We start from the raw sequence: 16,174 nt of genomic DNA on the forward strand, positions 1-16,174 counted from the left end.
ACATTCAATGTTCCTATTGAGATGTGAGGTACTATTCTATTCATCATGCTCTTTGTTGCTTGAATACCTTTTTTTCATTGTGTTTTTGTTTTATAGGTCCTGTGAGATGTATGCTTTAAAGAAATTCTATTTTGGTGTATTTTGAAGATTTGATTGAAGATTTAGAGCTCCTTTTAGCAGTTCTTGTGTTGCTGGCTTAATAGTGGCAAATTCTCTCAGCATTTGTTTGTCTGAAAAAGACTGTATTTTTCCTTCATTTATGAAGTTTAGTTTCACTGTATAAAAAATTCTTCACTGATGACTGTTACTTTTACATAGATGGCACTAATTATTTCGAGGTATGTTTCTTCAATGCCTAGTTTCTTGAAACTTTTTTTTTATCATAAAGGACTCCTGGATAAAGAAAGTGTGATAGATATACACAATAGAGTATTGCTCAGACAGAAAATAATGAGATCCTGTCATTTGCAACAATATGGCTGGAACTGGAGGTCATTATGTTATGTGATTTTAAAGATAAAATCAACAAACTCTTAGCTAGACTAAGAAAAAAAGAGAGAAGACTCAAATAAAACTGAAAAGGAAACATAACAGTGGGTGCTTCAGAAATTTAAAAGGCCCATAAGGGATTATTATGAATAATTATATGCCAAAAAATTAGATAACCTAAAGGAATTAATAAATTTCTAGATACATACACTGCACCAAAACTGAATCAAAAAGAGAGAGACATCAACAAAATACTAGCAAACCAAATTCAATAGCACAACAGAAACTTAATTCACCATGATTAGGTAGGCTACATTCCCAAGATACAGGGTTGGTTCAACATATGTAAATCAATAAATGTGATTCACCATGTAAACAGGATTAAAAACAAAATCCATATGTTCTTTTCCATTGGTCTGTATAGCTACTATGTTGAATAGGAGCAGTGAGAGAGGGCATCCTTTTCTTGTGCTGGTTTTCAAAGGGAATGCTTCCAACTTTTGCCCATTCAGTATGATATTGGCTGTTGGTTTGTCATAAATAGGTCTTACTATTTTGAGTTATGCTCCATCAATATGTAGTTTATTGAGAGTTTTTTTTTTACCATGAAGGGGTTGTTGGGTTTTATCGAAGGCCTTTTCTGCACCTATTGAGATAATCTTGTGGTTTTTGTCACTGGTTCCGTTTATGTGATGGATTATGTTTATTAATTGTGCACATTGAACCAGTCTTGCATCCTAGAGATGAAGCTGAGTTGATTGTGGTGGATAAGCTTTTTGATGTGCTGCTGGTTTCAGTTTGCCAGTATTTTATTGAGGATTTTCGCATTGATGTTCATCAAGGATATTGGCCTGAAATTTTCTTTTTTTATTGTGTCTCTGCCAGGTTTTTTGGTATCAGGATGATGCTGGCATCATAAAATGAGTATTTTTCTTCAGACTTCAGACTGCTGTGCTGGAAGCAAGAATTTCAAGCATTGGATCTTAGCTTGCTGGGCTCCATAGGGGTGGGATCCACTGAGCTAGACCACTTGGCTCCCTGGCTTCAGCCCCCTTCCAGGTGAGTGAATGTTTCTGTCTTGCTGGTGTTCCAGGTGCCACTGGGGTGTGAAAGAAAAACTCCTGCAGCTAGCTCACTGTCTGCCCAAACAGCCGCCCCGTTTTGTGCTTGAAACCCAGAGCCCTGTTGGCATAGGTACCTGAGGGAATCTCCTGGTCTGCGAGTTGCGAAGACTGTGGGAAAATTGTAGTATCCAGGCTGGGCAGGGTCCCTCACAGCTTCCCTTGGTGAGGGAAGGGAGTTCCCTGACCCCTTGCACTTCTAAAGTGAGGCAATGCCTCACCTTGCTTTGGCTTGCCGTCCGTTGGCTGCACCCACTGTCTAACCAGTTTCAGTGAGATGAGCTGGTTACCTCAGTTGGAAATGCAGAAATCACCTGCCTTCTGCATTGATCTCACTGGGAACTGCAGACCAGAGCCGTTCCTATTTGACCATCTTGCCAACCAGGGGAAATCAACTATTTTAAATTTTTTTTGAGGACCCTCCAAACTCTTCTCCATAGTGGTTGTACTGATTTACATTTCCACTAACATTGTACCAGGGTTCCCTTTACTCCACATCTTCACCAGCATTTGTTATTGCCTGGCTTTTTGCATATAAGCCATTTTAACTGGGGTGAGATGATATTTCATTGTAGTTTTGATTTGTATTTCTCTGATGATCAATGATTTTGAGCACCTTTTCATATATCTGTTTGCCATTGTATGTCTTCTTGTGAGAAATGTCTATTCAGATTTTTTGCCCATTTAAAAGATTGGATTGTTAGATATTTTCCTATAGAATTGTTTGAGTTCCTTGTATATTCTGGTTATTAATCATGTGTCAGATGGGAAGTTTGCAAATATTTTCTTTTATTCTGTGGGTTGTCTCTTCACTTTGTTGATTGTTTCCCTTGCTGTGCAGAAGGTTTTTAACTTGATGTGATGCCATTTGTCCATTTTTGCTTTGGTTGCCTGTGCTTGTGGAGTATTACCCAAGAAGTCTTTGCCCAAACCAAGGTCCTGGAGGGTTTTCCCAATGTTCTCTTTTAGCGGTTTCATAGTTTGAGGTCTAAAATTTAAGTCTTTCATCCATTGTGATTTTAAGCAAGAAATAGGGGTCTTGTTTCACTCTTCTTCAAATCCAGTTTTCTCTGCAATATTTATTGAAGAGACAGTTTCTCTTCCCAATGTGTGTTCTTGGCACCTTTGTCAAAAATGAGTTTACTGTAAATGTTTGGGTTTTATCTGTCGGTTCTCTATTCTGTTCCACTGATCTATGTGTCTCTATTTATGTTGGTTCCTTGCTGTTTTGGTTACTACAGCTCCACAGTATAATTTAAAGTAAGGTAAAGTGATTCCCTCAGTTTTGTTCTTTTTGCTCAGAATAGCTTTGGCTATTTCAGGTCTTTTGTGGTTCCATATAAAGTTTAGGACTGTTTTTTCTATTTCTGTGAAGAATGTCTTTGGTGTTGTGATAGAGATTACATTAAATCTATAGATTGCTTTGGGTAGTGTGGCCATTTTAACACTATTGATTCTTCTAATCTTTAAAGATGGAGTATCTTTCCATTTGTTGGTGTCTTCTTCAATTTCTTGCATTAGTGTTTTATAGTTTTTATTCCAGAGATCTTTTACTTCTTTGGTTAAGCAATTCCTAGGCATTTTATTTTATTTGTTGCTATTATAAATGGAATTACTTTTTGATGTCTTTTTCACAATGTTAGCTATTGGCATATAGAAATGCTACTGATTGTTGTATGTTGATTTTGTATTCTGCAACTTTACTGAATTTTATTCATTCTAATAGTTTTTTTGTGGAGTCTTTGCTTTTCCAAATATAAGATTCTATCATCTGCAAACAGAGATAATCTGATTTCTTCATTTCCAATTTGGATGCCCTTTATTTCTTTCTCTTGTCTAATTGCTACAGCTAGGACTTCTTGTACTATGTTGAACAACGGTGGTGAAAGTGAGCATCCTTCTCATGTTCTTGACCTTAGAGGAGAGGCTTTCAGTTTTTACCCTTTTGCTATGATACTAGCTGTGGGTCTGTCCTATAAGGCTTTTATTATGTTGAGGCTTGTTCCTTCTATCACGGGTTTTTGAGGGTTTTTATCATGAAGCAGTATTGAATTTTATCAAATGCTTTTACAGCATTAATTGAAATGATTATATGGTTTTTATCCTTCATTCTGTTGATGTGATGTATCACATTGTTGATTTGCATATGTTTAACCATTCTTCCATCCCTGAGATAAATTCCACGTGGTCATGATGAATAATGTTTAAATGTGTTGTTGAATTTGCCTTGCTAGTACATTTTTTAGGATTTTTGTATCAATATTGATCAGTGATATTGGCCTAGAGTTTTCTCTTTTGGATGTATATTTGTCTGGTTTTGGTATTAGGGTAATAATAGCCTCATAAAACGAGATTGGAAGTATTCCCTTCTCCTCTAATCTTTGGAATACTTTGAATAGGATTGGTATTAGTTCTTTTTTTAATGTTTGGTAGAATTCAGGAGTGAAGCCATCAGCTATCAGGTCCTGAGCTTTTTTTTCTTTTATGGGAGACTTCTTATTACAGCTTAAATCCCATTACTTGTTATTGGTCTGTTCAGATTTTGTATTTCTTGACAGTTCAACCTTGGTAGGTTGTATTTGTCTGAGAATTTGCCCATTTTTTTTTTTTAGATTTTCCAATTTATTGGCATATAGTTGCTCACAGTAGCCACTAATGATCCTTTGAATTTCTGCACTCAGTTGTAATGTCTCCTTTTGCAAATCCAATTTTGTTTATTTGAGTCTTTCTTTTTTTCTTAGGTAGTGTGGCTAAAGGTTTGACTATTTTGCTTATCTTTTTTAAACAAATTTTTTTGTTTCATTAATCTTTTGTATTGTTTTCTTCATTTCAAATTCACTTATTTTTCTCTGATCTTTATTATTTCTTTTTTTCTGACTAATTCTGGGTTTAGTTTACTCTTGCTTTTCTAGTTCTTTAAGATGTATCATTAGGTTGCTTATTGGAAGTTTTTCTTCTTTTCTGATGTAGGCAGTTACAGGTATAGACTTCCCTGTTAGTAATGCTTTTGTTGTATCTCATAGGTTTTGCTTAATTATGCTTCCATTAATATTTTTTCAAGAAACTTTTCAATTTCATTCTTAATTTCTTCATTGACCCATTGCTTATTCAGAGCATATTGGTTAATTTCCATGTGTTTGTATAGTTTCCAAAATTCCTCTTGTTATTGATTTCTAGTTTTATTCCATGTGGTCAGAGAAGATGCTTGATGTTATTTCAATTTTTTTGAATGTTTTAAGACTTCTTATATGACCTGACACATGGTCTATCTTGAGAATGATCCATGTGTTGAGGAAAAGTGTATATATTCTGCAGCCATTGCATGAAATGTTCTGTAAATATCTTTTAGTTTCATTCAATCTATAGTGCAGTTTTTAAATCTAATGTTTCATTGTTGATTTTGTGTTTGGGAGATCTGTCCAATGCTGAAAGTGGGGTGTTGAGGTCTCCAGCTACTATTGCAGTGGTGTCTATCTCTCTGTTTAGCTCTAATAATATTTGCTTTATATATTTGGATGCTCCAGTGTTGGATAGTTCCATTATTATGTGAATTTTAGGAATAACTTTTCCATTTTTGCTAAGAAAGGTCATTGGGATTTTGTCTGGGATTCTACCTAGCCCGTAGATTGCTTAGTATTAATATCTTAATAATAAATCTTCCAATTAATGAAATGGAATGTTTTTCTCTTTATTTAGGCCTTTTAACTTCTTTTAGCAATGTTTTGTAATTTTCAGTGTACAAGTCTTGGAATTCCTTGATTAAATTTATTCCTAAATATTTTATTCTTTTTGATGCCATTATGAACAAAATTGTTTTCTTAATTTCATTCTTATATTGTTAATTGCTAGCATATAGAAATAGAACTGATTTTTGTGTGTTGATCTTTATCCTGAAACATTGATGAATACACTTATCAGCTCTAATTGCTTTGATTATTTAGGATTTTCTGTATATAAAATAATGCTATCTCTGAATAGAAATAATTTTGTTCCTTCTTTCCAATTTGTATGCCTTCGATTTTTTTTTCTTGCCTAATTGCTATTGCTAGACCTTCCAGGGCAGGGTTAAACAGAAATGATGAAAGTGGACATGATTGTCTTGTTCCTGATCTCAGTGTAAAAGCTTTCATCCTTTGTCTTTGAATATAATGTGGGTTTTTCCTAAATGCCTTTTGTCATTTTGAGGAACGTTTTTTTCTATTCCCAGCTTGTTGAATGTTTTTATATGAGCAGATGTCGTATTGTGTAAAATCCCTTTTCTGCATCAATGGAGATGACCATGTGTTTGCCTGCTTCATTTTATTAATGTGGTATATTACATTGATTGATTTTTGTATGTTCAATTCATTTGCATCATTTTAAATCCTCAATGTTTATTTTAACTATGGCTGTTTTTATCAGTTGTATGTATTCTTTGATTTATTCCATGCAGATTCAAACTAATGGTGTCTCACCAACACATGGCATGAGAACACCTGTAGCAATCTGTTTGACAGTCATTCACGAGCAACTTAGAATTGCAAGAAAGGTAACAACATACAGAGCGATCTTTGATCACTGGGGAATAGGAAACTATGAGTTATTGCTTTCTCTTTTCTTTATCTGGAGACATGGTTCTGAAATCAGTTTCATAAGGTTTCTCAGAACGTCTGACTAGATTAAACAACCAGTTGCTCATAATGGCACCAACTTGATAATATATCCCACTTAATGTAATATATAGTCTTTCTCCTCATCTGATTTAATTTTTCTTATCTCTTGATCATACTTCCCAAGGTTGCATTTTCAAATAAATTTCTCATAGACATTATCTTTGGCCCTGATTTGTGGGAAAAGCGGGCTAAGGCAGAGCTAAGGCATCTGCTGTACTCGTATAGTGATATTGCGTAAGGGAGAGGGAATTAAAGGATATAATGCAGCACCTAACATGTGGTCTTGCTACCCTTATGAGATGTCTCATGGTGCTATAGAATTGTTTTAATTTTGTTTCTGGAGACTCTGATAATTACTTTTGCTGTAGGTTTTGAGGTAGTCCCTGAGCTCATTCAAAGTTCTTTTGCTCACCATTAAAATGTCCTACCTTTCTCTTTTGACTGTGGAGCAATCTTCTACAATAACTGCCTCCATTGATTAAAAAAGGGGCAACTAACTGGAATGAGAGTAAGAAGTGTGGTTCTTAGAAATATGTAAGTTTTAAATGAATGAGAATAATAATTTAAATGATAAACCTCACATTTTAAAAAGACTGTGTGTCTGCTACTGTGCTAAATTCCATCCTAATATCCCCAAGATGCAAATGTTAGTATTAACTCTATTTTATATTTAAGGGGTTTAACTTCAACCCAGGTGACACTTGGCCTAAAGCTTGGCTTAGATGACCTTAAGATGTACTTTCCACAAATGAGTTAAAGTTCTAGCTATAAAATTCATAAAATACTTTAATAAAAGCTCCATAAAATGTCAACACCCTGTCTGAGATTCTGTCCCATTTGAAATGAAAACCAAGGCTAACATAAACAAATTACAAAGAAGTTAGTTTTTGATATATAAAACCCAGTTTTTAGAATATGATGCTATTTTTGATGAAATAGTGAAAGAGAACAAAGCTGGATTTGACTTGATTCTCTTGATGATACAGTCAGAGTTTATAAATCTGTGTTGCTCCTGTGTCTGCACAGACAGAATCTGGAGATGTTAATTTTTTGTCATTTGGCTTCTAGATGTCCTTGGCGTGTACACCCTGTGGAATCTGGTTCATCTTCAATCTGTCAGAAGGCATCAGAGGTGGTTTTGACTCCTTATGTCTTGGACCTGTGCACAAAAAGTGTGAGTACACTGCAATGAGGCCAATTTTACTGTTGTTCAGGGTCTTCTAAAATGATTTTGTAATGGTTAGTGTATTGAAATGAACTCACCCTGTAGTTCCAGGATGAGAAAGGAAGGATAATTTTTGGTCAAGATATTAGAAAATATCTTTCTTGGAATTGTCTTATTTGTGTAGGCTCATTCCTTGCCCCAGAAATGGCTTTGATGAACATGACTCTAAATAAAATGCAAGAAGTTTAACACAAAGAGGAAAAAGTTCCTTTCCAAGGTAGTTATCAAATAGCTTAAATACTACCAAATGATAGATGGTATATTTTTTCACATATGAAAATTTCACATTGCACACTAGGACCCCTTTTACTCGGTTTTAAGTAGTTAACATATTTGGGATCCCTTCTCTATGCCTCTGAGTTAGGTTATTATCATATCAAAAGAAATCCAGAACTTTAGAAGGCTTATTAGTGAAGCTCATAGTTATATACACAAGTGGTACCTTTTAATGCCTCAGAAAACTAATTTTGGCATTGTATATAGTTGAACCATGTAAGCATTGTTACAATGGTTATTCTTGTTTTGGAGGGGTGGGTTAATTTGGAGAGAACATGATATTCCCCTGGTGAAAAATTAAGTTTTATGTTAAAGTTAAGTTTTATGTTTTTTATTTATAGGAATTCAGATAATGACTTCAGATGTAAGTTTATAAATTTTGAACTAATTACTGAGTTTTCATTGTTCCCTGATGAGCATTTGCTTAGTTTGTTGAAAACTGGAAGAGGGCTAATAAGTATTAAATTTATTAAATTTAGGGAAAAAGCATAATTTGACCAATTTTATGTAAATTTAAATAGATTTTGTTTGAAAACAAGAGGTAGCTTATTTTTTTTTGTAAATAAATCTATTTCACTTGTTAGCTGGACACTGAGCCTATTAGGCATTCCTAGCCCACAATATAACTTTCTTTCTCCACTTTAGATTGACCCAAAGTGGATGGTCAGCTTTCTAAACTGGCCTGGCTTCTTGATGAAGTTTTTGAATTCATGAGCTAGTAAGTTTGAAGTGCTTTGAGAAGGTTTGAGGTGAGGCTAGAATGAAGTGAAGAATAAGCTGTTTCTTTTTGCCCTTGCAGACTTTTCCTGTAGGAATGAAAATACAGTAAAGTATTCAAATACAGCTTCATGTAAAATATTCTTTATTTTTATTTATTTATTTATTTTTATTTTTTGAGAGAAAGTTTCACTCTTGTTGCCCAGGCTGCAGTGCAATGGTGTGATCTCAGCTCACTGCAACCTTGGCCTCCCAGGTTCAAGCGATTCTCCTGTCTCAGCCTCTGGAGTAGCTGGGATTACAGGCGCGCACCACCCAAGCCCGGCTCATTTTGTATTTTTAGTAGAGATTGCGTTTCATCATGTTGGTCAAGCTGGTCTTGAACTCTGACCTCAGGTGATCCACCCACCTTGGTCTCCCAAGTGCTGGGATTACAGGCCTGAGCCACTGCGCCCGGCCCAGTAAAGTAATCTTAATTAAAAAATAATCACTAAGTTTCCCCCCAAATCTTGTTTCACTTATGTAGATTAGGTTTCATTACACATACCAATTAGAGTTTGTTGCAGGGAATAGCCACTCAAACTAGCCTCATTGGTATTGTAAGATTTCTGGGGAGTCTCAGGGGACCTTGTAGTTTTGGTAAAAATTTTAATTTTCAGCCAGCCTTAACTTTAGGAGGATAGTTAAACACGGCAATTTATTTTCTTATTTTTTTTGTCATAATTTTTAAGAGAGAGGCACATCTATGACATTTATTTCGGTAATTAGAATAAGGTACCAATGACATCTCCAACAAGCAAAAACCCTTTCTACCTATCTAGCTATCAATGAAGAAGTATGTCAGTGTATATCAAGAGCTTTTCAAATAAATCAATTTGCAAAACTTTGTCAGTGGAGTTGATTTTAAATATTTCCTTTCCTAGAGTTTCCTGAAATCATGTTTTAAACATTAAAAACTTTCTAACAGGTCAGTTAGATGAAACTTTCTAACAGGTCAGTTATTGAACACACTGAGTTACCTTTTTCAATTTTCAAATTTTCTTCCTTTGATAATCTGTGTGCTTTATTCTTCAACCCTCTCCATTTTTCCATGTGAACACATCATCTATATTGAGCTTCCCTTCAACAGGTGTTCCTGGTTTTGATAGCCACATCTATGTTAAGTGAATTTGTTTTACTTTCAATATTTTTAGACATTATTTTTTCTTGAAGGTGTCCATTCTAGAGCCCTCACCATCAGTCTGAGATTTTCCCTTTATCTTTTTCCTGAGCTATGTTTCTCTTTCCTGTTGTTTTTCTTGGTTTACTGTCAACTTTGCAGTGGAGTTCATTTCCAAGAAAATTCCTGACAAGAATACTGAGGAGGTAAAATTTTGTGGCCTTGAATATACCAGAATATCTTTATTCTCTAATTATACTTGATCTATACTCTGGTAAGGTATTCAATTTTACATTAGAAATAATTTTCTCTCAAAACTTTGAAAGTTTCTCTTCACTGTCTTCCACTCTTAGTATTTCTGTACAGAAACCCAACTTTCTCTCCAGAAACCTCATTCAGATTCCAGATTCTATGTTTTGTTTTTTTTCCTTTCATGTTAGAATATTTCTCCACAGGTTGAAGGATCCTTGACTGTTTCTCTATATTTAAGAGTAAGAGCCAAATAATAATTTGGGAAGTCTTTATAATGAGGTATCTTGATAGGTGTGGTTTATTAGTATGATGAAGTGGTAACATGGCTTTTTAATTGAGAGAGTCTAAATCTTTATGTGCGTGTATTCCCTGGGCCATTCAGTTTCTCTAGCTTGAAGGGAAAATCTCTTTGGGTTTTTGAGGTAAAATTGGCAGTTTCCTATTGGTTTTCTTCAATTCAGGTTAAGGCTTCAGCTTTATCTGGTTTGCTAAGCAGTTACTATTCATCCATTTACATTATAACATTTCAGGAATGTTTTTGAGATAACTTATCTGGCATCTTCTTCTCTCCTTTTCATCCTTCAGGGTTCTAAGTTTTAAAATTATTTTACTGTCAGTTTAGTATGATTTTCAAGGGTAAGGAATAAATAACTTCATGCACTTACTGTCTTATGTTTAATCAAATTTTTGTGAAATAATTTAAAGCAGTATATTCAGAAGTTGGTGATACTTCTATGGTGTGACATTAATACTATTTTAAATATATCAATTTATTACTATAATATCTGCAAGTACAAGAGGCCTTAACTGCTCTGAAAGCATGAAGGCCTGCCTTTCTCAGTTCTCATGCTGTTTTCTCAGTAGAAGATCTAATTCACCTGAAACCTTTACAGAGCCTCCTGCCTGAGTTCTCTAGTTGCACTTCACAGATACTTCTGTCATAATACTTAGTACATTTTCCTCTATCTGTTTATTTATCTTTTTCTCACTAAGCTCCACCATCCTTGAAGGCAAATATTACATCTTATTATTCATCTTTATAATCCTTGGGCTTAGCACAGTGCTTGGCATATAGCAGGTGCTCCATACATGTATACTAAAAAATGTCAAATTAATGTGTTAATAATTTCCCTAAACTTTTAAGGAGATATTAACATTTTATAACTAAAGTAATTCTCTTCTAGTCTTTTCTTCTTCTCCTCCACTCTGTCAATTTTTCTTTCATATCATTCCCACCCCGGCAAGCAACATGAACTTTTACTCATCAGTTGAATTAAGTGGTATAGGTATGTTTCACTGTATTTCTATTGCTATGTTTCTAAGTCGTATAGGTATATTTCACTATATTTCTATTGAAGAAATAGCTAGAAAATGTAGGCTGATCCCATTTTGTAGAGGATTTTAAATGTTGGGCTAAGGTATTTTTGCTCTATGAAGTAGCCAAGAGGGTGATGTTGAAGGTTTTAAGCTAGGAAAAGTAATATTTAAATCACAACATGATAATATTAGTGGGGCAGATGGACTAGAAAAGGAGATACAGAACAAGGAGAGACCCATTACAAAGCTACTCCTATAGCCTCAGAAGAAAAATGAGCTTCTGAGAAGAGTAAGGACAATAAGAATATAACATATGTTTTTAAAATATTTTCATTACTATTTATTTATGTTCATATTCAATTGTATACTTATTCATTGTCTCTCCCCTCCCACTAGAATGTAATCTCCCTGAGAGCAAGAGTCTGTATCTCCTTCAGCTCCAATCTCCAATGTCTAGAATAGTGCTTGCAAGATAGTAATTGTTCAGTACACACTTCTTGAAGGAATTAAGGAGACAGACAAGCTAAAAAGAAACAGAACAAAAATCAAATAGGGCAGTCTCAGATGCACAAATTAAGTGAAGTAAATTCAAACAGGCCAGTAGTCACAATTAATATGTATGGAGCAAACTCTCCAAATAAAAGACAAAAGTGGTCAGACTGGATTTTTAAAATTTTAGTAGTATGCTCTCTAAAGATTTGTACTTAAAACATAAGGACACAGCCATGATGAAAGTAAATGATGAAAACGAATCCCAGATAATTACTAGCCAGAAGAAATGTGTTATCACTATATTATTTTTGTATAGAATAATTTAAGCCAGTATAAAGTCAAATGGAACATATAAATATATATGTATGCATATTAGAAAATTATATAAGCCTAATATTATTAAAAATAAATATAGTTAATAATAGAGTATTGTACATTTCAAAATTGCTGAGAGTAAATTTCTAATGTTCTTACCACAAAAGAATGTTAAGTATTTGAGGTGATGGATATGTTAACTAGTTCGATTTAATTATTCCTTATTAACATCTCTTTGTGTGCCATAAGTTTATACAATTATAAATTGTCATTTTAATTAAAAATTCATTGTTAATGTCTTAATATTTACATATAGATTTTAGTAATTGACTTTCAAATAAATAAATTTTAAAAGTACATTTATATATAACCTAAAGTTTGACTTAAGGCCAGCTGTGGTGGCTCATGCCTGTAATTCCAGCATTTTGGGAGGCCAAGGCAGGAGGATCAATGGAGGCCAAGAGTTTGATACAAGCCTGGGCAACATAGCAAGACCCTGTCTCTACTAAAAATTAAAAAATTAACTGAGCATGATGGCACATGCCTGTATTCCCAGCTACTTGGGAGGTTGACTTGGGAGTACCACCTGAGCCCTAGAGTTTGGAGGTTACGGTGAGCTGTGATTACGCCACTGCCTGGTTGACAGAATAAGACCTTGTTTCAAAATATATATTTATATATATAAATTTTAAAAATTAAGTTTGACTTAAAAATATATATAAACATAAATGGATAATACTACATGGGAGAATGACAAATCCACAATTCAAAAATATCTGAACACACTTCTCTCGGTAGCTGACAGAAGCTTCACCTAATGGGTCTATATAGAACTTACATAGAAGTTTCTTTTCAAGCACTCGTGTAATATTTAGACTAAATGGGAAAAATAAGTCCATTATAGACTACAGAACTAACATAAGCTAGAAGAACAAGTAACAAAATGAAAAAGAATATGGGTGATACACGGAGGGCACTGGGGATGAGAGTGGGCATGGAGGATGACAGTAGGGAGGGACAAGCACATGGGGCTGGGCTGAGAAGAGTCTGATATGAGATCACAGGTTTCAAGTTGAGGAATAGCACAATCAGACTGTGTTAGCAAGATTATTTTAATGAGAATTTAGAGAAGGCAATGAGTGGTAGAATCTGAGATAAAGGAGACAAGTTGGAGACTATTACAGTAGTTCAGGCATGAGACAATGAGGTTCTGAACTAAGTATCAGCAAAGATGATTCTGTTTTAACCAATGTCATGGAAGTAGAATTGTTAGTACACAGGTGACTTTTGAGTAGGGAAATAGCAGGATGGCTCCCAGTTTTCCGGGATAGATGAATGATAGTGCCATTAACCAAGATAGGATCTTTAGCCAAAGGGCAGGTTCAAGGGGATACATGTGACACTTGAGGTTTAAGAACACATTTTAATTTAAAATTAATTTTGTAATTTTAAAATGCTTGTGATAGTGCAACAATGGAAAATATTTTACCTTCCTGTTGAATCTTTTTTTTTTTCTCACATAACCAGGTAACATGGCATCTCTGACTTAGTGAGTATAAATATCACGTGAAAGACCTTTACCTGGAATTGGCAGACCTTCCCTCATTGCTATGTGACTTGATTTGTATCTTCTGTGCTAGTGCATGTAATATGTCTTTTTGTTAAATAACTATATATATATATATATATATATATATATATAGTTTTACATATATATATGTAAAACTTCCTGGATGTAGTAGATTTTTCAATCCATTCCTTAAGGTATAATTTCTGAGAACGATCCCAATTTAGCTGTCCTCAAATATGCATGATCTGAATCAGTGAGTGTGTGTTACCTCTAGTGGGATCAGTGCAGTCTCACTAATATTTGATATACATCAAAATCTCTTGCTTCATATTTCACATTCTTTTCCTATTTTAAGAACTAATTTTTGAAAGTAAAAAAACTTGACAGTAATAATAGTGATGATGATCATGATCATGGTAAAGTAGAGAGCTTCTTATGGCTCAAGTTAAGCATTTTAAATGTAATCCTTAAAAACATCACCTTGCACATGTTATAAGCCCTATTTGAGGAAATGGAGGGTCTGATAAGTTAAATGACATTTTCGAGGTTACATAGCAAGCAAAAGTTGAGGCTGTAATATAATTCCAGATCTCTGATTCCAGTGTTTGCATTCCTAATAATTATTGTAAAATGCTATAGGAAATTTGACCTGGATTTGATCAATCAAAAATAGTTATTTTCTAGAAGAGAAGAACTGTAATGTTCTCAGCACAAAGAAAAGATAAATGTTTGAGACGATGGATGTAACAATTACCTGATTTGATTATTACTACACATTGTATACAGATATCAAAATATTACAGGCACCCCCCAAATATGTACAACTGTTAGATATTAGTTTAAAAATTTACACATTAAAAGTAGCTATTTATAAAGTAACTTCCTATTTTGAGATTATGTCTACTGCCTTGGGTTTCTTAGACAATACACAGCATATTTCTTATAAATCAGTCAATAATTGTGCAGCTCATGTACAGACATCAGTGGTGTCTGTTGTAGGAGATAAAAACAGTCAGCACAAATTTGTTTATTGTATTTATCCCAATTCATATTTACGATTTTTTTGTCTTTTCATCAATCTAACCACTGAAAAAGATTTAGCAATTATGGCTTTTTGCATTGCTTTGCTTTTTTTTCTTCAAGTGGTGAACTGTGGCATTATAGCGTGCTTGGGAAGTTTATCACTAGGAGATAAAACAAATACTATGTTAATTCTCAGAACTGAAACAAATTGGTGATGACTGTTTTGAAGTGTGCAATTACATATTGTTCTACTAAAAAGTCAGCAATGGTGATATATTCTCTAAGGTGCTTGAAGAATTTGATGACGTATAATTACCACTAAAGGACAGGTTTTCCAATATTGACCTTGGCGGATGTCATAGCTGTGTTGGGTTCTGTGCCAAACATGGGTCAACTTCTGAGAATCCAATTGCACATTTTTAACTTTATAAAATTAAAAATCATCTGCAAATTGTCTTTAGCCCTTGCCATATTCTGGGAAAGGCTCCAAATTTCTATCAGATCATATGGTATAATTTTTGCCTAGTATTAATAATAGTAACAATAATAATGGGAATATACAGTAGGTAACTATGTACCATGTGCCAGGAATTGTGCTCAGTGCTTTACATGAACTACTTAATCCACAAAAAGCATATCATTCTGGATATAGTTATTAGTCCCACTTTACAAATGATGACCATGAGCCTTGGAGAAGTTAAATAACTTGCTCAAGGTCACACACACAGTATGTACTAGAACTGGAATTTGATCACATATTCTGCTCAAGTATGCTCAGTAGTTCTGTAAATGAAATTTGCAAAGTTTCAGAGAGTAGTGGAGGCAAACAGAATGCCCATTTGTTTTTTGGCCTGACACCTAGGTCATCATTCATGACAGCTTGATGCACATTCACTGATTCCAAGTGTCAGTTGAGAATGGCTGATGCAACGGCCCCAGAGCACTCACATTTGTTGGAAAATTCCATGTTGCTCTTTATATATATACATATATATGTATATACACATATATATGTATATACACATATGTACATATATACGTATATATGTATACACATATATGTATATATGTATATCTATGCATATATATGTATATATATATACATATATACATATATACACATATATATGCACACACACATATATATATACACACACATATATATATACACACACACATATATATATAACAGTAGTTGCTTAAGCTTCCAATATTGGCCTCTTCGGTCATGGTACATTATTTTGAGTGTTGGGAGTCAGTATGCCTGAGGTGCAAAGATGATGATGTACTTCCTGTAGACATGAAGGCACTCAGAAATAAAGCAAGGCCATTGAACTGTCATTTGTTGTTCTTCCTACTCAGGCTTTTAAAAAAGAAACTAAGGTCAATTAACTGGGAAGCTTAACCTCTCTTAGCTTGTCTTTCTTTGCGTAGGCTTTTAGCCTTTTAAATAAATCATTTTTTTCTCTTCTCTCCCTCCCAACCCCCTATCCATTTTGAACACGTTCTTGGATTTCTCATGCTAGGCCTAAGGAGCAGACTGCTTATATTCAAGAATGATTTGGA

General features: G+C 34.2%; 1 long non-coding RNA gene across 12 annotated transcripts in view; it reads left to right on the top strand.

The window, feature by feature from the left end:
• Positions 1-904: 904 nt before the first annotated feature.
• The window catches only part of LOC100992117 (uncharacterized), an 843,804-nt gene continuing 828,534 nt past the window's right edge, over positions 905-16,174 (top strand). For 3 of the 12 annotated variants that reach the window (XR_010112490.1, XR_010112489.1, XR_010112488.1), the window contains exons 1-2: positions 918-1,548; positions 7,331-7,436. This is a non-coding gene — a long non-coding RNA (uncharacterized LOC100992117). Of the gene's footprint in view, positions 1,549-7,330; positions 7,437-16,174 lie in introns of all 12 variants that reach the window. The other 9 variants (XR_010112491.1, XR_010112482.1, XR_010112492.1 and 6 more) reach the window with 5 other exon arrangements.

This window comes from Pan paniscus, chromosome 5 (genome assembly GCF_029289425.2).
Source record: "Pan paniscus chromosome 5, NHGRI_mPanPan1-v2.0_pri, whole genome shotgun sequence".
In the NCBI taxonomy this organism is placed as follows: domain Eukaryota; kingdom Metazoa; phylum Chordata; class Mammalia; order Primates; family Hominidae; genus Pan; species Pan paniscus.